Source organism: Stegostoma tigrinum, unplaced genomic scaffold (genome assembly GCF_030684315.1).
Source record: "Stegostoma tigrinum isolate sSteTig4 unplaced genomic scaffold, sSteTig4.hap1 scaffold_98, whole genome shotgun sequence".
NCBI lineage: Eukaryota > Metazoa > Chordata > Chondrichthyes > Orectolobiformes > Stegostomatidae > Stegostoma > Stegostoma tigrinum.
The window spans coordinates 961,317-983,290 of NW_026728821.1; the positions used below are offsets into that span (position 1 = coordinate 961,317).

The window sequence follows — 21,974 nt, forward strand, 5'->3', positions numbered from 1 at the left end:
TTGGGCTTTTATCTTCTGATTCTCGTTGCTTTCCATTGCACAGACTTTTCTTGAGAATCTCTTTTCTGCTTGTTCTTTTTTGATTAACCGCCCTCTCTGCCCAATCACAGTTCATATGAACAACACTCACCTCACTTCACCACGTGATGTTCTTCATATTCATAATTATTCCCTTTACATCTTACCTGAGGACTGCTAGACCTGTATTTATTACCCTTATTTCACCGCTATTTCTCTATTGGCTGACAGAGCGGTATCAAGAGTACCTTCAGCTTTGAGCTGCAGGAAGCCTTTTCAATCGCGACTTATTAAAAAATAACAAAAGAACTGGGATGTTGTCAATCAGGAACAAAAACAAAGTTGCTGGAAAAGCTCAGCAGGTCTGGCAGCATCTGTGAAGGTAAAAAGACAGATCCAGTTTTCAGTCTCATTCGTCTCAAAATGCAACATTGCGACGACGTTCATTTGCTTCTCACAATAACACAAAGCACTGCGCATGCTCCAGCTCACAGTGAAGTCTGGCTGATTGATGTCAGTGCGCGACCAATAGGAGCACAGGTGTGCCGTGCATGAACGGACGGATGTCGCCCAATCGGAATGAAGGGAGGGCGGGATCAGTGAAAACCACGTGATCATCCACGAGTGCGGTGCAGAGTCGCTGAGATAACCGGAACTGCAGATGCTGGAGAATCCGAGATAACACGGTGTGCAGCTGGATGTACACAGCAGGTCAAGCAGCATCAGAGGAGCAGGAAAGCTGACGTTTCGGGCCTAGATCCTTCGCTGAGACCAAAATTTGTGCAATTGAGGTAAGAGCAGGCCACAGTAAAGAAAGCAAAACGGTAGAAAGCTGGAGGGAAGTGATATTCGTATGGGTTTGGAAGTTTTACAAACAGTTAGTGCACGTCGGAAAACACACCCATTTGAAACTCCCAGACTCACGTTTGCAGAAAACAAATCAACGCCTCAGATGGCGATAGGCCCGTGTGATCGTCACCATCTTTATTGGGGGCAGTGATCCGCGGGGCGCATGCGCGACAGCTTTGAAACTTTAAAAGGGCCGGGGGTGAAGCTGGAGGAACACAACAGGACAGGCAGCATCAGAGAAACAGGAAAACTGACGTATTCGGGCCCACACCCTTCAGAAATGGGGGAGGGGAAGGGGATGCTGAAACAAACAGGGAGAGAGTGGGAGACAAGTGGAGAGGAGACAGACAAGTTAAAGAGGTGGGGATGGAGCAGGTAAAGGTGAGTGTAGGTGGGGAGGGGATGGGTCAGTCTATGGAGGACCAACAAGTCAAAGGGGTGGGATGAGGTTAGCAAGTAGGAAATGGGGGTGTGGCTTGAGATGGGAGGAGGGGATAGGTGAGAGGAAGAGCAGGTTAGGGAGGTGGGGATGAGCAATTGTTTATTGCGAACTGAGTGTAGGTGTTCTGTAAAGTGGTCCCCAAGCCTCTGCTTGGTTTCCCTGATATAGAGGAGGCCAGAACGGGTGCAGCGGTGCAGTATACCACATTAGCACCTGCATACCCCATACAGATTGCCTCAAAGCCCTACGCTATTTCCTGTCCTGCAGGTCTGACCAGTTCCCCTCCACTGACCCCATTATGTGCTTCGGTGAACTCGTCCCACTGCCTACAGACAAAGGGGGTGGCCATGGGTACCTGCATGGGCCCAAGCTTTGCCTGCCTCTTTGTTGGAACAATCCCTCTTCCGTACCTCTTCCTCCAGTACATGGATGACTGTATCGGCGCTGCCTCGTGCTCCTATGAGGAGCTCGAACAGTTCGCCCACTTCACCAACACCTTCCACCCCAACCTTAAGTTCACCTGGACCATCTCTAACCACCTCTCTCACCTTCCTGGTCCTCTATTTCCATCTTGGGGAACAATCTCAAAACCGATATATATTTCAAGCCCACTGACTCCCACAGCTACCTAGAATACACCTCCTCCCACCTGTCAAGTTTGTTTTCGGAGACCCTCACGGACGTGCTGCAATAACAAGACACTGACCTGTTTAGAAAAACACCAATCATTTTCTTACCAAGCAAGTACAAGCTGTGAAGAATCACTGTACTCAACCCGGCACACAGTGCAAAGTCTCACAAGGAGTTCTCCCTGGACAGTCCCTGCTTTTTATACTTTACAAAAGACATGATACAGAAAACGATTTCACAACCTCCAATGACATGATACATAAAACAATTACTACAACAGACAAAAACAGGATACCAAGCAATTATTACATCGACAACATAAAAGACCAGGATATAGTATCGATTGCTTGTGAAGTAGCAGCTCATGGCAGGAGGTGATTTTGAGTTGTTGTCCGGGACAGATTGTGATTTCAAGTTGCCAGTGTGTCTGGCTAGGACAAAGTCAGTGCCCTGGCCCCTTAGTCAGCGACAGAAGTTACATGCTTTAGAGGTTTCACACCTTTACAAAATTTCCCCACCTAACCCTATTTGATACAGATTGATTCTAATTTCAGTTCAGTCAGGAAACTTAAGACAGTGTCTGCATGCCGATGTGTGAGAAGATAAGGAGTTACAAAAGCTTTACACTGAATTCCTAGCTGGGCAGGAAGCTTCAGGGCAGTGTCTGCATACCGATGTGAGTAGATAAAAGACTTTACTTCTATAAATCAAAGTCTCTGTATAGGAATCAAATGCAGATGAAAGACTTTGATTTCTATACTTCTTTAAATTAATGGGATGTTATCACATTAACATCTCACACCCACCCACCGTCCTGCAAAAATGCCATCTCCTATTCCCAATTGCTTCACCTCTGCCGCATCTGCTCCCAGGATTCCACTCCCGTACATCTATGATGTCCTTGTTTTTCAAGGACCGCAACTCCACTCCCCACCTCCCCACCGGAGTGGTCAAGAACACCCTTGACCGTGTCTCCTGCATTTTTCTACAACTCCTCCCTCGCACCCTGTCCCTGCAATAACAACTGAAAAAGAATCCCCCTCATCCTCACATACCACTCCACCAATCTCCGGATCGAACACGTCATCCTCTGACACTTCCGCCATCAGCAATCCGACCTCACCATCAAAGACATTTTTCCCTCCCCACCCTTGCTTGCCTTCCGGAGAGACCAGTCTCTCCGTGACTCCATTGTCCGCTCCACACTGCCCTCCAACCCCACTACTCCCAGAACCTTCCCCTGCAACCAAAGGAAGTGCTACACTTGCCTCCACACCTCCTCCCTCTTCTTTCCCCCCATCCCAGGCCCCAAGAAGACTTTCTACATCTGGCAGATGTGCAGGTGAACATCTGCTCGATGTGGTATACTGCATCCCCTCTACCCGTTGTGGCCTCCTCTACATTGCGGAAACCAAGCGGAGGCTTGGGGACTGCTTTGCAGAACACCTACGCTCAGTTCGCAAGAAACAACTGCACCTCCCAGTCGCGAACCATTTCAACTCCCCATCCCATTCCTCAGATGACATGTCCATCCTGGGCCACCTGCAGTGCCACAATGATGCCACCCAGGGGTTGCAGGAACAGCAACACATATTCTGCCTGGGAACCCTGCAGCCCAATGGTGTCCATGTGGATTTCAGAAGCCTCAAAATCTCCCCTCCCCCAACTGCATCCCAAAACTAGCCCAGCTTGTCCCTGCCTCCCTAACCTGTTCTTCCTCTCTCCCATCGCCTCCTCCCACCTCAAGCTGCACCCCTATTTCCTGCTTACTAACTTCATCCCACCCCCTTGACCTGTCTGTCCTCCCTGGACTGACCTATCACCTCCCTACCTCCCCATCTATACTCATCTTTACCTGCTCCATGCCTGCCTCTTTAACTTGTCTGTCTCCTCTCCAAATATCTTTTCTCTCCATCTTTGATCTGTCTCCCCACTCTCCCTATTTCGTTCAGAATCCTCTTCCCCTCCCCCATTTCTGAAGAAGTGTCCAGGCCCAAAACGTCAGCTTTCCTGCTCCGAAGATGCTCCTTGGCCTGCTGTGTTCATCCAGCTCCACACCTTGTTATCTTGGACTCTCCAGCATCTGCAGTTCCTATTATCTCTTATCCAAGAGAAATGTTTGTTTCTTATGGATTTTTTTTCCCAGACTGTTGGATCATAGCAGCTCACACTGCTCTTGCTCACTTCTGTGCTCCCTGATCACCTTTGTCGGTGTCTAATCTCTTCAGTCTCTAATGATGGATAGATTTGATCTCTCTCGTATTTTACTGTAATTTCCTTGTACCTTTTTTGTAAATAAATTTTCCACTGCTGCCCACCCCCTGACCATGTGCTGCTCTCTTACCAGATTAATTTTTGAATGGTATCTTTCACAGTCAGGAAATATTTTCCCAGAAAGAGAGTGTATTTTTCTTCCATTTCAGACCACCAAATTCTACAGCGTTTTTATCTGTGTCATTCATTTTGCACTTCTGCAACATTTACTGTGTGTTTCTCCTTCCACAGATACCAGCGATCGTTGCCAAAGCCCTCTTACCTGTGGAGAAGGTGATGTTTAACTTTCGTGTGCTACTGCAGTTTGTATGATAAAGGTGCTCTCACAATGCTCCATTTGAGAAGTTACAGATCATTCATCTAGCGATACTGAAGAGCTAATGGTGTATGTCCAAATCAACAAACTATTTGTATTTTTATCATGTTTTATAATTTCACAAAAATATTATCAACAAACTTTTGACGTAAGGCCATATTAGGGCAGGTGACCAAAAAGTTACCATATCTACAGGTTTTCCTGACTCTCTCAAGGAAAGCAAACCTAAGAGGTTTATCAGGGGAATTCCAGATCACGTTTTCTGGCAACTGTAGAAACAGCCTCCAATAGTGAAGGGATGATTAAACACAGTGTTGGAGTCTGGAACTAAATGAGTTATCGAAGTCTTGAAGGTTGTTTGGTGCAGGGAGATAGGGCTCATCACAGCCAGGAATTAAATCACGGGTGAGAATTTTAAATTGTTGCTTATAAATAGGAGCCTTTGTGGGTCAGGGAGCACAGCAGTGATGGTGAACAGGTCTTGGTACAAATGAACTTGTGTGCAGCAGAATTTTAGGTATTCTTGAGGTTACAGGGATGTTGAATGTGGGAGGCCAACTGGCAGTGAGTTTGGACAGTTAAGCCTAGAGATAACACAGGAATAGATGAGAGGTTCAGCAGATGAGCTGAAACTAAGGTGTCACTGTCAGTCATTGTCACTGAAGTGGAAGTAAGTGGTTTTTGTGCAGAGCTCTGCTGTTTACCCTCACCTCACCTCAGGAATTCAGCTGCTTGTGAATTTGCGGATCAAGTCTGTAATAAGATCAGGAACCGAGTGCCCACCATGGCCCATGCTGGGTGTCACTGAGCAGGTTACTGCTGAGTAAGTGCTGCTTAATAGTGCTGTTGACAACACCTTCCATCACTTTACTGATAGAGAGTAGATTGCTTGAGGGGAAATTGGTCGGGTTCGATTTTCAGTGTTTTTGTGCTGAACAGACCTGGGCAGTTTCCCAAATTGTTAGTAGATGCCAGCGCCGTAGCAGGACTGAAATAGTTTGGCTTGGATGCTAGCAAGCTCTAGAGCACGAGTCATCGCTGCTATTGTCAGAGTGTTGCCAGGGCCCATAACCTTTGCACTGTTCATTCATTTCACATAATATTAAAGAAATGAATCAAATTGGATGAAAACTCACATCTCTGATGTTGGGGACCTCTGGAGAAGGCTGAGATGGATCATCCAGTTGGCACTTCTGGCTGAAGATTGCTGCAGACTTGTCTTTCGCAAGGATAGGTTGGGCTCCTGTGTCGGGTAAAGATGGGGATTTTTGGCATTCTTCCTCCAGTGAGTTGTTTAATTGTGCATCACCATTCACGACTGGGTGTGGTAGAACTGCAGAGCTTGCATCTGATCTATTGGTTATGGGGTGGCTTAGCTCTAACTCTTGCTGCTTATGCTATTTGGCATGCAGATAGTCCTGTTTGGTGGTTTTACCAGGTTGCACCTTATTTTTAGGTATGCCTGGTGCTGCCCTTGGCATGCCCTCCAATACTCTCCATTCAACCAGTGTTGGTCCCCTGGATCAATGGCAATGGGTGTCTGTAGGATATGCTAGGCCATAAGGTTACAGATTGTGCTGGAGAACGTCTGCTACTGTTGCATTCTCTCTCAAAGCCTCATAGATATCTGGTTTTGAGCTCCTGTGTCTGTTCCAAGTCTGTCCCTTTTAGCCGAAGTTAGTGCCACCCAACGCAATGGGGGGTATTATCAAGTTTAAGATGAGGCTTTGTCTCCACAGGACTGTGCGGTGGTTGCTGTTAACAATCCTGTCATGGACAGATGCCTCTGCAGCTGGGAAATTGGTGATGATGAGATCAGCAATATTTTCCCCGTTTGGTGCGTCAGCACCTGCTGCAGTCCCAGCCAAGCAGCTTTGTCCTTCAGGACCCGACCAGCCTGATTGGTAATCCTCCTGCAAACTACTCCTGATGTGGACATTGAGTACATTTAGTGCTATTCACACTCGCAGTGCTTCCTCCAAGTGCTGTTCAACATGATGGAGTTTTTTGTTTCTTAAAATTCGCTCTTGGGATGTGGAAATTGCTGGCTGGACCAGCGTTTATTACCTGGAAGGCAGTTAAGAGTGAAGCACATCACTATGGGTTGGGAGTCACATGTCATCCAGACCAGGTAAGGATGGCACATTTCCGGAAAGGACATAAGTGAACCAGATGGGTCTTTCCTGATAATTGGCAATGGTTTCATGGTCATCATTAGAATCTTAGTTCCAGATCATTATTTAATTCATGTTTCACCATCTGCCATGGCAGGATGCGAACCCAGGTCCCCAGAATGTTATCTGGGTCTCTGGATTAATAATCTAGCGATAATACTACTGCTGATTTGTCAACCAAGGGAGGATGGTACATGGTAATCAGCAGGAGCCATGAGGCTTCCAGGCGTCAGAGTCAATGTTGAGTACTCCCAGGTCAAAATAGCACTGTGCTGTCACGTCTGCTGGGACAGGGCTTCACTAAGGACAATGATAGTGGTGTGTGTCATTGTTTGCCAGGTATGTTTCCATGAGTCTGACACTGTTCCTTGACTCGTCTTTGAAGCGGCTCTCCAAATTTTGCCACTAGCCCCCAGATATTATTAAGCAGGAGTTTGGGGGGCCGATAGGGCTGATTCTGCAGTTGTCTTTCCTAGTTCCCTGGTGGATGCCAAATGGGCCACCCAGCTTCATTCCTTTGTTGAAACTTTGCAGTGATTTGCAACTGAGTGGCTTGCTGAGGTTGGCAAATTTCTTTCCCCGAAGGACATTAGATTTTTTTTTCTCTCTGTCATCAGCAATCGTTGCCATGGCAACCAGTTGATTCTTCCAGTTTTTTTAATTGAATTCAAATTCCACCATCTGCTGAGATAGGATTTGAACCTGGACTTCTGTTGTACGTTTTAACATTCTGGATAAAAGTTAGTCATCAGGTTTGTTCACTCATTTTTAAATATCACTAACACAGGCATTGTTTCTTTGCAAAACACTGTCCATCATCCTGTCTTCTCCATCCTCCCCTCCAACAGCAAGTGAAGGAGACACATGCAGTTTCTATTTCACTAAGATTGAGACAATCCAATCAGCTGCCTCTGCTGCTTCCCTCTCTTCCACAAGCCCACCAAACCAAATTGCCTGGCATGTTGCTCCTCGCTTTAGGCTTAAACTTGCATCTTTGTCCAGTTTCATGTCAAGCCTTATCAGAGCTCATCTTAACCCTTTGCCCTATTCTCACTAAACTACAAATATTCCAACTCTTATTTCTCCTCTTCCTCCTCCTCCTCCTCCCTGCCTCTTCCCCCATGCCAATTCACAGATATTGTTACTTGTTCTGTCTGTTTCTCTTTTCTGGTTATGTCCTTCTCACCCATTCTGTTTAAAACCAATGTTCGACCTCACCATCATTGGAAAATCCCACTCCATCTCTCTTTCCTGTCTGAAATCCATGTAATAAATGTCCCTCAAGGATCTATCCTTGGCCCATGCTGTTTCTCACCAACATACTTCCAGGAGGTGAGATCTTCCACAAGCACTGTGTTAACTTTCACATGTATTCTACAATGTTCAGATCTAACTCGTCTCCATCACTTTGCTCCACTGTTACTCAATTATAAAACTGCTTATCATGCTTCCAATACTTGATTAGCTGAAATTTCCTCCAATAACACTTTGTGATAGTAAAACACATTGCCTTCAGTTATTATTACGAATTATTTTTCCTCAATATTGTACTGAATCCATCCCTCTCATTGGGAACTGTCTGAGGCTGAACTGCACCCTTCTCAATAATGCTCTCATATCTGGTCTCAAGATGAACATCTTACCGTACATTTCAATCACAAATGCCAGAAATTTCAATCTCTAAAATGCTCTTTCTCTCCACCTCACTCCAGCTCATTTGTGACTGGAACCCCTTACCCATGTCTGTGTTGCCTTAAGCTTGACAATTCCAAAAGAGAACCCTCTCTTCTCTGCCTTATCAAGAATCTGCTCCCACGATGAGAAATATTCCCTCAACATTTATCCTGTCAACTCCCTTGAGAATCCTCTATTTTTAATTAGAACATCTCTCATTCTTCAAAAAAATCTAGTTAGTATATTCCAGACCTGTTTAGTCTTAGCTTAAAACATAATCCCTCCAAACCAATGATCATCTTAGTTCAGAGATAATGGGAACTGCAGATGCTGGAGATTCCAAGATGATAAAATGTGAGGCTGGATGAACACAGCAGGCCAAGCAGCATCTCAGGAGCACAAAAGCTGACGTTTCGGGCCTAGACCCTTCATCAGAGAGGGGGATGGGGGGAGGGAACTGGAATAAATAGGGAGAGAGGGGGAGGCGGACCGAAGATGGAGAGTAAAGAAGATAGGTGGAGAGGGTGTAGGTGGGGAGGTAGGGAGGGGATAGGTCAGTCCAGGGAAGACGGACAGGTCAAGGAGGTGGGATGAGGTTAGTAGGTAGCTGGGGGGTGCGGCTAGGGGTGGGAGGAAGGGATGGGTGAGAGGAAGAACCGGTTAGGGAGGCAGAGACAGGTTGGACTGGTTTTGGGATGCAGTGGGTGGGGGGGAAGAGCTGGGCTGGTTGTGTGGTGCAGTGGGGGGAGGGGACGAACTGGGCTGGTTGAGGGATGCAGTAGGGGAAGGCCCGCCCACGGCCGACGCCGACGGAACCCCGCCCACGGCCGACGCCGACGGAACCCCGCCCACGGCCGACGCCGACGGAACCCCGCCCACGGCCGACGCCGACGGAACCCCGCCCACGGCCGACGCCGACGGAACCCCGCCCACGGCCGACGCCGACGGAACCCCGCCCACGGCCGACGCCGACGGAACCCCGCCCACGGCCGACGCCGACGGAACCCCGCCCACGGCCGACGACATCATCGCTCCGCCCACAACCTTCACAGCCTGCAACCCCAGAGGAGAGAGCCACACTGAGCCCTGCCGAATCTTCACCATCCCCCCAGACCTCCCACTGACTGAGGACGAACGGTCAGTCCTGAGCAAGGGGCTCACCTTTGTCCCCCTACAACCACACATCAACGAATACCAGTCACGGTCGGACATAGAGCAGTTTTTCCGCCGTCTTCGCCTGCATGCCTACTTCTTCAACCGGGAACCCAACCCTCCTTCCACTGACCCCTTCACCCGCTTCCAACACAAGTCCTCCTCCTGGACACCACCCCCAGGCCTCCTACCCTCCCTCGACCTCTTCATCTCCAACTGCCGTCGAGACATTAACCGCCTCAACCTCTCCACCCCTCTCACCCACTCCAACCTCTCCCCCGCAGAACGGGCAGCCCTCCGCTCCCTCCGCTCCAACCCCAACCTCACCATCAAACCCGCAGACAAGGGTGGCGCAGTGGTAGTATGGCGTACTGACCTCTACATCGCCGAGGCCAGACGCCAACTCTCCGACACCACCTCCTACCACCTCCTCGATCATGACCCCACACCCGAGCACCAAACCATCATCTCCAACACCATTCATGACCTCATCACCTCAGGGGACCTCCCACCCACAGCCTCCAACCTCATTGTTCCCCAACCCCGCACAGCCCGTTTCTATCTCCTTCCCAAAATCCACAAACCTGCCTGCCCTGGTCGACCCATCGTCTCAGCCTGCTCCTGCCCCACCGAACTCATCTCCACCTATCTGGACTCCATTTTCTCCCCTTTGGTCCAGGTACTCCCCACCTATGTCCGTGACACCACCCACGCCCTCCACCTCCTCCAGGACTTCCAATTCCCTGGCCCCCAACACCTCATATTCACCATGGACGTCCAGTCCCTGTACACCTGCATTCCGCATGGAGATGGCCTCAAGGCCCTCTGCTTCTTCCTGTCCCGCAGGCCCGACCAGGCCCCCTCCACCGACACTCTCATCCGCCTAGCGGAACTCGTCCTCACACTCAACAACTTCTCTTTTGACTCCTCCCACTTCCTACAGACTAAGGGGGTGGCCATGGGCACCCGCATGGGCCCCAGCTATGCCTGCCTCTTTGTAGGTTACGTGGAACAGTCCATCTTCCGCACCTACACAGGCCCCAAACCCCACCTCTTCCTCCGGTACATTGATGACTGTATCGGCGCCGCCTCTTGCTCCCCAGAGGAGCTCGAACAGTTCATCCACTTCACCAACACCTTCCACCCCAACCTTCAGTTCACCTGGGCCATCTCCAACACATCCCTCACCTTCCTGGACCTCTCAGTCTCCATCTCAGGCAACCAGCTTGTAACTGATGTCCATTTCAAGCCCACCGACTCCCACAGCTACCTAGAATACACCTCCTCCCACCCACCCTCCTGCAAAAACTCCATCCCCTATTCCCAATTCCTCCGCCTCCGCCGCATCTGCTCCCACGATAAGACATTCCACTCCCGCACATCCCAGATGTCCAAGTTCTTTAAGGACCGCAACTTCCCCCCCACGGTGATTGAGAACGCCCTTGACCGCGTCTCCCGCATTTCCCGCGACACATCCCTCACACCCCGCCCCCGCCACAACCGCCCCAAGAGGATCCCCCTCGTTCTCACACACCACCCTACCAACCTCCGGATACAACGCATTATCCTCCGACACTTCCGCCATTTACAATCCGACCCCACCACCCAAGACATTTTTCCATCCCCACCCCTGTCTGCTTTCCGGAGAGACCACTCTCTCCGTGACTCCCTTGTTCGCTCCACACTGCCCTCCAACCCCACCACACCCGGCACCTTCCCCTGCAACCTCAGGAAATGCTACTCTTGTCCCCACACCTCCTCCCTCACCCCCATCCCAGGCCCCAAGATGACATTCCACATCAAGCAGAGGTTCACCTGCACATCTGCCAATGTGGTATACTGCATCCACTGTACCCGGTGCGGCTTCCTCTACATTGGGGAAACCAAGCGGAGGCTTGGGGACCGCTTTGCAGAACACCTCCGCTCAGTTTGCAAAAAACAACTGCACCTCCCAGTCGCAAACCATTTCCACTCCCCCTCCCATTCTCTTGATGACATATCCATCATGGGCCTCCTGCACTGCCACAATGATGCCACCCGAAGGTTGCAGGAACAGCAACTCATATTCCGCCTGGGAACCCTGCAGCCATATGGTATCAATGTGGACTTCACCAGTTTCAAAATCTCCCCTTCCCCTACTGCATCCCTCAACCAGCCCAGTTCGTCCCCTCCCCCCACTGCACCACACAACCAGCCCAGCTCTTCCCCCCCACCCACTGCATCCCAAAACCAGTCCAACCTGTCTCTGCCTCCCTAACCGGTTCTTCCTCTCACCCATAGCTTCCTCCCACCCCTAGCCGCACCCCCCAGCTACCTACTAACCTCATCCCACCTCCTTGACCTGTCCGTCTTCCCTGGACTGACCTATCCCCTCCCTACCTCCCCACCTACACCCTCTCCACCTATCTTCTTTACTCTCCATCTTCGGTCCGCCTCCCCCTCTCTCCCTATTTATTCCAGTTCCCTCCCCCCATCCCCCTCTCTGATGAAGGGTCTAGGCCCGAAACGTCAGCTTTTGTGCTCCTGAGATGCTGCTTGGCCTGCTGTGTTCATCCAGCCTCACATTTTATCATCTTAGTTCATCTTCTTTGAAATGCCTCCAGTGAAGTGATATACTTGCTCGAATAAGTGGATCAAAAAAGCTGCTCACATTCTTCCAGATGTGGTCTTGCCAGCAAGTTGTACATTTGTCCTAAGACATGTACTCCAAACTCTTCTACTGCAAACACCTTGACATAAGGATAACATCCCATGACCCTTCCCGATTACCTGTTGCAACTGTGTGCTCGCTTCATGCTTCCTGCACAATTATTCCTGAATCCCTTTTGTGTTGCAGTTTTCCACAGTTTTTACATTTTTAAATAACACTGTTCTTTGGTCATCTCCTCAAAAAATAGCAACTTCTCGTTTTCCCAAATTATACTCCATTTGCCGACTTGTCGCCCATTTATCAATGTCTCCCCATAAGCTCGAACCCTCATGGAACTTGACTGTTATCCCTTTTTATGAGATCCTTCCTCATTCTTCTCATCTTTTTGTTGGGAGCACTGGGCAACATGACACATATGTAATTGCTGCCTTTTTAAGGGGCGTTTTTTCAAATGACTGGGAGAAGCTTACTGCCCATTTCTCAGAATCGAGACAACTTGTTCATCAAGTTGCATTGGGCCGGAAAAGCTGATGTCTCATTGTGGCAGTGCAGCAGCACAGAAGGAAAGAAAAGGAAGCAAATCCTGCTGCCTGCATCTCACTAAATCTTGGCCATTCTTTGCCTTGTGTCAAACACCTGTTGTTCTGTTCAGTGACATGAAGCCCCAATGTGGAAATTCCTAGAAACCCAAATAGAAATCCCTCAAATCAGCTGCTGACTCCCACAAGGAATAATGTGCAGCAGGAACAATACACAGTTATCCTCGGCCAGGAGGAGGGGATGTTGTGGATTTCTACTCTGACAGTGATGGATTTTATAAATTTGTGTTACAGGATATTACAAGTGGACTTTCAGGTAGGAAGCTCAATAATTGTAACACCAAACTCTGACAGAATTACTCAATTCAATCAGGACCTGGATATTCGCATTGTGTGTGAGTATTGTGTTCCTGCTCATTCCCATTTGCCATGTAAAATTTCTCTCTTATTACTCCATTCTCTCAATAGATCTTTCCTACAACTTTCAACATATGTCCTGTAGTCCTTTTTTATGGCCAGTTGAGTGTACGTTTTACCATTCTAATGTTTATCTTTTGTAAACACCTCCTATCAAAGGTCCCCTCAAAATCCTTTGTTACAAGGAGATCAATCTCAGTTTCCCCAAGCACCTGATTACCGAATGACAGTTTGCTTCTTGTGTGTAAGGCACTCATCCACTTTTCACTTCCACTTACCTTCATGAGTACAGCCCCAACAATATTAAAGGAAGTTAACATTCTCCAGATGAAGCAGTGTCGGAGTGGTGTCCCATCCACCACATTCAACATTCCCCTCTACACCACTGAGGCAAAGTGGCATCACTGTGCCTAAGGTAAAGTCACCATTATCCTACCTGACCATAGGGCTGGTTTAACCTGAAGATTACCACACCCCAGGCAAGAGGAGAGGTTGTGAAGGAGAGTCCATCTATTGTCGATGGATATTCTCAATATGTACCAGCAATACCTAAGTCACATGAAATTATAACTTTTTAAAAAAAACCCTATCCATGCAACTAAAAACCCTCTTCCTACAAACCATTCTGTTAAATCTCCTCTGCCCCCTGTCAGGGACCCTCCCGTCCTTCACGGTGTGTGTGGGATCTTTGGTTTGCACAGACTCAGCTCGTCTCTGTTCCTGTCTGTGATGTCATCATGCTGTGACAATGGCACTGAACCTCACTGTCTGTGAGGGTGGTAGGCACCGAGATCCTCATAGCGTTTAAGGCATATTTAGATGCCCACTTGTGATGCCAACGCAGACAGGTCTATAGGCCAAGTGCTGGAAAATTAGATTAGAATAGTTAGGGTGTGGTTTTTAACCAGCCCAGGCTGGATGGGCCACAAAGCCTTTTTCTGTACTGTAGACCTCCGAGACTCTTCACATAGGAAGATGCCCAGCAATATTTCAAGTTATTTCAGAAAATGAGATATTAGAATAAATGACTCATGATTGGTCAGTGTTTTCGGGAGAAAAGTGAGGTATAGAGGTAAAGCGGTTGACTTCAATTCTGGGGCCTGAAGCCCAGGAAATTGAAAGTACCGCCATCATGTGGATGAATAAAAATAAGGATTGTATTAGAGGAAAGAAATATCGTTCTTGTATCATTGATCTGTGAGGCTGGATGATATGTGAGACAAGAAGGGTTCTGAGACTGGAGAAGACTACAAAAATAGAGAAAAGTGAGCTTGGAGGAGATTACAGAAATGGGGAAGATTGTGAGGCTGGAGGAGACCAGACAAAGGGAGGTTTGTGACAGTAAAGACAATTATAGAGCTAAAGAAGTTTGTGGGCTGGAGGAGATGACAGATAAGGTGGTCTGTGAGACTGGAGGAATCTAGATAGATGGTGTGAGTTGAGGCTGGAGGGGGATTCCACAGATGTGAAGGGTGTTGAGGCTCGAGAATGATGCCTGCAACAATGCAGGTAGCGAGGCTTGAGGGCATGATCTGGAGGGTAGTGAGGTCTGAGGTATGATTCCTGCAGTAGGGAGGGCAGTGAGGCTCCAGGGTGGATTATTATCATAACAGCACAGTGGTGTACTTCCAGCAGATGGAGTGCAGCAGTAATAGAAAGTACCACTTTCTCCAAATCGAATAAAAGTGGAAATCAATATTTGCCTGTGCAGCAAAGGCCACGTCCCATAAGTAAATTGAAATTGATGTGTCTCTGGTTTGGAGAGAGTGAACAGAAGCTCAGGTAATTCTCCATTGTAGCAATGTTTGGTAACTGTGGAGTACAACATTCAGATAATTGGCAAAAAATGCAGAGTGAAAATGTGAAGAGTGTTTGACTCCACAAGTTCCCAGGATCTGGAACAGTCTGAATGGCAGCTGGATGCAGATTTAGCAGTTATTCTCAAGAGAATTGGGATTTAACTTTTCAAGGAATGATGGGCAAATGGTGGGGGAATTGTTTCAGTTTTGCAGCACCTCCCAGAGTGAGAGTGAAGCCTTTGACATGATTCCACATGGTAGACTGATGCGTAAAGTTAGATCACATGTGATTCAGGAAGAGCTTGCTAATTGGAAGTGGAATTGGCTCAGTTGGAGGAGAGACCGTGGTGATGGAGGATTTTTCAGTGGAGTTCTGTGACCAGCATGTTCCACAGCATTTGGCACAGGGTCCACTTTTGTTTCTCATTTATATTAATGATTTGGATGAGAATTTAAGGGACAAGATTAGTAAGTTTGCAGATGATACTAGAATTAGTGGTATGAAATGTTGGTATAGTGGTCAGTGAAGGTTATCGAAGATGACAGCAAGATCTTGATCAATTATGTCAATGGGTTGAGGAGTGGAGGATGAAGTTCAATTTGAATAAATGTGAGACATTGTATTTCGGTAAAATGATCAGGGTAGGACTTGCACAATTGATGGTTGCACCCAGGGTAGTGTTGTGGAACAGAGAAATGCTGAGATTCAAGTGCATAATTCTTTGAAGCTTATGTAGACAAGTAGACAGAGTGATTAATAAGTTGTTTAGCTCACTTGCTTTCATTGCTCAGACCTTAGAGTCTCAGAGTTGGGATGTTATGTTGAGGTTGTACAGGACATTGTTTTGGCTTCATTTGAGGTATTGTGTGCAGCTCTGGTCGCCCTGTTACAGGAAGGACATTATTATTAAACTGGAGACAGTTCAGAATAGACTTGCTGGGATGTTGCCAGGAATGGAGGGCTTGATTATCAAATAGACGGCCAAAGCTGGCACTTTTCTCACTGCAGCATAATGGGTTAACGAGTGGCCTTAGAGGTTCATAAAATCATGAGGGCACAGATTATGCAAATAGCAAGGGTTTATTCCCGAGGTTGGCTGATTTCAAGACAAGCGGACATGTGTGTAAGGTGAGAGGAGAAAGACATATTTAAAAAGACATGAGGGAAACTTTTATTTTTACGGAGATGTCCATGTGTGGAACAAACTTTCAGAGGAAGTGGCAGATACAGGTACAGTCACGTTGTTTAAAAGACATTTGAATTAGGACATAGACAAGAGAGGTTTAGAGGAGTATATGCCAGATGCAGGCAGATGTGATCAGTTTAAAATAAAACTTATTTATTTAATATACATTTCAAAATTCTAAATTGGAGTAAGGCCAACTTTGACATTGTTGGGCAAGAACTTGCAAAAGATGATTGAGAGAGGTAATATGCAGGTCAAGGAATGCTTGGAAAGTGGGAGGTCTTCAAAACTAAAATAAGGAGAGCCCAGACACAATATGTTGCTGTTCATGTGAAGGGCAAGGCTGGTAAATGTAGGGGATACTGGCTGACTGGAGAAATTGAGGCTGTGGTCAAGAAAAAGGCGGCAGCACATGTCGGGTATTGACAGCAGGAATTGGGTCAATCCCTCGAAGTACAAGGGCAGTAGGAGTATACTCGAGAAATCAGGACGGCAAAAAGGAGACATGAGCTATCTTTGGCAAATCAAGTTAAGGGGAATCCCAAGAGATTCTGAAACTTCATTTGGGACAAAAAAGCAACTAGGGAGAAAATAGGGCCCCTTTAAAGATCACCAAGGCTGTCTGTGTGGAACTGCAGGCTGAGATAGTGAATGAGTATTTCACATTAGTATTTACTGCAGAGAAGGATATGGAAGCTAGAGAACATGGAGACATAAATAATGAGTCGTGAAAAGTGTCTATATTACAGAGATCTAGGTGCTGGATGTCTTAAAATGCATAAAGGTGGATAGGTTCCTGGCACCTGATCAGGTGTTACCCACAAACTCTGGGAGAAGCTGGGGAAGTAATTGCTGGCCCCTTGCTGAGGTATTTGTATCACTGACACTAGTGAAGTGCCAGAAGGCCGGGTGGCTAATGTGGTGCCATTCTTTAAGGAAAAGCCACGGGACCATCGACCGTTGAGCCTGATGTCATTGGTGGGTAAGTTGCTGGTGGGGATTCTGAGGGACAGGATTTGCATGTGTTTAGAGAAGCAAAGACTGATTAGGGATAGTCAACATGGCTTTGTGAGTAGGAAATCTTGTCTCACTTAATTGATTGAGTTTTTTGAAGAAGTGACAAAGAAGATTGAAGAAGGCAAAGCAGTGGACATTGTCTATTATGGACTTCAGCAAGGCATTCACCAAAGCTCCACATGACAGATTGGTTAGCAAGATTAGATCAAATGGAACCAAGATTAGGAGACAAGATTATGGTCAGCCGGGGGGGAGCGGATTCAGTCTAGATGACTATGAACAGCAGTGTGCTGCAAGGATCGGTGCTGGGTCCACTGCTTTTTTAATCATTGATGCAAATCATGTGGAATGAATATTGGAGGAATGGTTAGTAAGTTTGCAGATGACACTAAAATTGTTATTGTAGAAGACAGCAAAGGCGTTTACTTCCCAAGCACAATGGGAACGTAATCACATGGGTTGATGGGCCAAGGAGTGATAGAAATAAGTTTAGTTCAGCTAAATGTGAGCGATTGCATTATGGTAATGCAAATCAGCGCAGGACTTAAACAGTTAATGATGAGGCCCTGGGGACTGTTATGCAATAGGGACTCCTTGGGGTGCATGTGCACAGTTCCTTGAAGGTGGATTGCAGGTACAGAAGGTAGTGAAGATGATATTTGCTGTGCTTGCATTTATTGGTCAGTGCATTGAGTGTAGGAGTTGGGAGGTCATGTTATAGGCTGAACAAGGCATTGATTATGCTGCTTTTGGAATACTGTGTTCAGTTCTGGTCTCCCTGCTATAGGAATGATGCTGTTGAACTTGGCAGGGTGCAGAAAAGATTTACAAGGATGTTGCAAGAGGTGGAAGTTTTGAGCTGCAGGGAGAAGTTGAATATGCTGGGTCTATTTTCCCTGGAGCATTGAAGGCTGACTGGTGACCTTATAGAGGTTGTTAAAATTATGGTGGGCGTAGGGTGAATGGCCAAGATTGTTTTCCCAGGTTAGGGGAGACTAGAACTAATAACATTGGCTTAAGCTGAGAGGGAAAGTCTTAAAAGGGAACCAAAAGAACTGCAGATGCCTTAAATCTTTAAATAAAAACAAATTTGCTGGAAAAGCTCAGCAGGTTTGGCAGCATCTGTGGAGGAGAGAAGAGTTTCGGGTTCTGAGGAAGGGTCACCGGTCCTGAAATGTTAACTTTTTTTTCCTCCTTAACAGATGCTACAGGCCTGCTGAGCTTTTCCAGTGAATTTGTTTTTTTTTAAAAGGGAAAGTGGGTGGTGCCTGTGTAGAATGAGCTGCCAGAGGAACTGGTGGAAGCTGGTACAGTTACCCATCCAGATACCTTTTAAATGTTGTATGTGAATGGGAAGGGTGTAGCAGAATATAGGTCAAATGCTTGCAAATGGGATTAGATTAATTTGGGATATCTAGTCAGCGTGGACAAGTGGGACCAAAGGGATTGTTTTGTGCTGTACAACGCTGACGAAGCATTTTTTGTTTTCATTTCAGATTTCCACAATTTTACTTCTGCACTATTCTTAGTCTTTCAGAGGGATCGAAAGGTTGAGTTACAGATCTATACAATGACTGTCCTTCCTCGCTGGCTCCCCCACCTCTCTCTTTTGGTAGTTTTATGCAAACACTGACTGGATCCCTTACCTGGAGGATATTTGTGAATGAATTTGTTCTAATGGTGATCCAGCATTTTCCCCAAGTATCGCTCCACACATGCCCAGAGAATTTCTCAGTTTCACAATCTGTGTCCTTCTGGTTTCTTACTCGCTACACTTAACTTTCTGTTTGAAAGTATAGTCTGCAGTTGGAGAATTTAAACAGGTCCACATCCAGGTCTGACGGTCACTTTGTTTCTCACAACCCAATTATCTCAGGATTTTGAACAATGAAGGAAAAAGCAGCACTCACATTGGGGAGAAATGCACATGGTGTGTGTGTTGAAGAGTCTGTGAAGATTCATCTGAAATGTCCGAACACCAGTGCAGTGACACTGGGAGACAGAGTGTGGAAATGTGCAGATTGCAGGAAGGAATTTCTTCATCCATCCCAGCTAGAAACTGACCACCAGAGTCACACTGGAGAGAGACCATTGACCTGTTCTGCATGAGGGAAAGGCTTTGCTGATTCGAATTCCCCGCTGATACACCAGCGAGTTCACTCTGGGGAGAGACCTTTCATGAGCTCTGAGTGTGGGAAGGGATTCATTGTCAGCCAAACTGTTAACACACCAGTGAGTTCACAGACAACCACAGTTGAAGAACTTTGCTGTCACTCTCACTATCAAATGAACCATGGTTTTGGGCTGTTTGTACAGATGTTACCGATCCCTGCTCAATTAAAGGTGCTGGTATTGTGAATAAAATGTCACACTAACAGTTGTGTAAGGTAGAGCTTGGAAATAGTCACGTTGTCACAACACGTCGACACATTTGCACTGACTAAAGACTATCCACCTGCACGATATGTGAAAAGGGATTTCCTGGTTCATCAGGACTGGTTAACTACCAGCAAATTTCTGAATAAGTTGATTGGTTTGAATATAGCTAACAGTAGAATCAAAAATAGTATCAGTGATAATGGGAACTGCAGATGCTGGAGAATCCAACATAACAATGTGTGGAGCTGGATGAACACAGCAGTCCAAGCAGCATCTCAGGAGCACAAAAGCTGACTTTTCGGGCCTAGAGAAGGTTCAAGGCCTGAAACGTCAGCTTTTGTGCTCCTGAGATGCTGCTTGACCTGTTGTGTTCATCCAGCTCCACACATTGTTATAGTAGATTCAAAAGCCATGTGTTTTGGGCTTGTTGCTGGAGATCATAGAATCCCTCCAGTGTGGGAGCAGACCATTTAGCCCATCATGTCCGCACTGACCTGACAAAGAGTGTCTTACCCAGACACTGTCTGCGTGAGTTTCCTCCAGATGCTCTGGTTTCCTCCCACAGTCCAAAACTGTGCAAATTATGTAGATTGACTATGCTCAATTGCCCATAGTATCTTGTGTGCAAAATGCAGGCATAGGGTAGGGTGTGAGACTGGGTGGGATGCTCTTTGCAGGGTTGATACTGACTGAATGGCCATCTTCCACACTAGGAATTCTGTGATGATCTCGATGGCCCTTTATTTGTTAGATAGGTCTGCACACCTTTACAATGACGGATTCTGTTGCTCTCCACAGACATTTGTTTATTGGAAACAATGTAATCTTTCATTTTGTGGATAAAAATCAAAGGAAAGTTTTAAATCCAAACATAGGTTTGGGATGAGTCATGTCCTATAATCCCTGATTGCATTTTCCCTGTCGGCTATGAAACCTGGTGACCGCTGTGACTCTGCCTGGGGGCATTGCAGTCTCTTCAGCTCTTTACCTGGTGTCCATAGCAGCGATGGATCTCATGATGGAAACATAAACCAAGACGTTGTATGATTTCTAGTACATATTTTCTATTTAGTCTTCTGTCCATCACTTCCCTAGAGGCTGAGATACTGGTCTGGGGACCTAGGTGTGAATCCATCTGGAAATAAGAATTTGATGATGACTGTGAATCCATTGTCTTTGTTGGGAAAAACCCATCTGTTCACCGATGGCCTTTAGGGAAGGAAACTGCCATTCTTATCCAGTGATGTGATCATTCCATTATTGAATTTTTTTTTTTTAAAATGTAAAAAAAAACTCCTGCAAATACGTTTAACTCTGTCTTAATTTATTTGACAGCTGATGGTTCAAACTGCTTGATGGTCACTTTCTCTTTTGATCAAGTTGTGGCCATTTCGTGGTTGAAACCGTAGTAATTCTCGTACAAATAGTGCATGCTCTGACATGCCACTTATGAACCAGACATCCACATTGACCATACCCTGAGGCTGTGTACCATGAAAGCGAAATTTTTCACCATCTTATCTACTTGTGCTGCTGTTTCAGGGAGCTATGGACTTGAACCTCCCAAACTCCCGAAAACCTTGAGCATTTCATCAAACTGACTTCCAATGGCAGGAATGGACAGGGTCAGCTTGGATTGATGAACATAATTCAGGCTCCACAAATCTACTGCAGCATTTTGAGAATGTAATTAGTAGTGAGTGTGACCACCTCTCTGTACTGTAGTGATACAGATCCCCTGATCCTGATTGCCCCAATGGCTGACTGACACTGTCAAAGTCCCTGGGCTGATATCAAATGATTCCTTGGACATGCTGTGTCAGGATCCCCTGACTGAATCCTGTCTCCCTTGTCCTGACTGAGAACTGTTTTTCTGAGACTTGGAGACGTGACCATTTGGTTGAAAAAAATGCATTAGTTGCCACAGCTGCTGACCAGCCCTTGACTGACTGCTGGTAATAACGATGCTAAGCTGCCTGGCTTATGCCTGTGATAAGCAACCAGGCAACCAGATATCCTAAGTTATTTTAGTCCCATTTGCCAACATTTGGCCCCTATCCCTCTGTCCCCTTCCTATTCATTTACCAATCCTGATGCTGTTTAAGAGCTGTGATTGTACCACCTCCTCCATACATGCAGCATTCTCTACATGTAAAACTGTCCCTCAGGTCCCTTTTAAACCTTTCGCCTGTCAACTTAAACCATGCTCTCAGGTTTGGATTCCTTTCCTTGAGAAAAAGATATTGACAATTCACCCCATCCAAGCCCCTCATGATTTTATAAACCTCTGTAAGGTCACGCCTCAGCCTATGACGTTACAGGAAATCAGCTCCGGCCTATTCAGCCACCTCTTCCTGTCGCTCAAACTATTCAATCCAAGCACCACTCTTGTAAATGTTTTTTTTCCTGAAACCTTTCAGTTAAACAATTTTCCTGTAGCAGGGATATTATAACTGA

At 46.7% G+C, this 21,974-nt stretch overlaps 1 long non-coding RNA gene across 2 annotated transcripts; it reads left to right on the forward strand.

Annotated features, from left to right (window-relative positions):
* The first annotated feature begins 583 nt into the window (after positions 1-583).
* LOC132209462 (uncharacterized) lies at positions 584-19,513 on the forward strand. Of its 2 annotated transcripts, none has more exons than XR_009445545.1 (4): positions 584-809; positions 4,445-4,598; positions 13,013-13,113; positions 18,635-19,513. It is a non-coding gene; the product is annotated as an uncharacterized LOC132209462 (long non-coding RNA). The 2 variants fall into 2 exon arrangements; XR_009445546.1 differs by having other exon boundaries at positions 587-809; positions 4,445-4,486.
* The last annotated feature ends 2,461 nt before the right edge of the window (positions 19,514-21,974 follow it).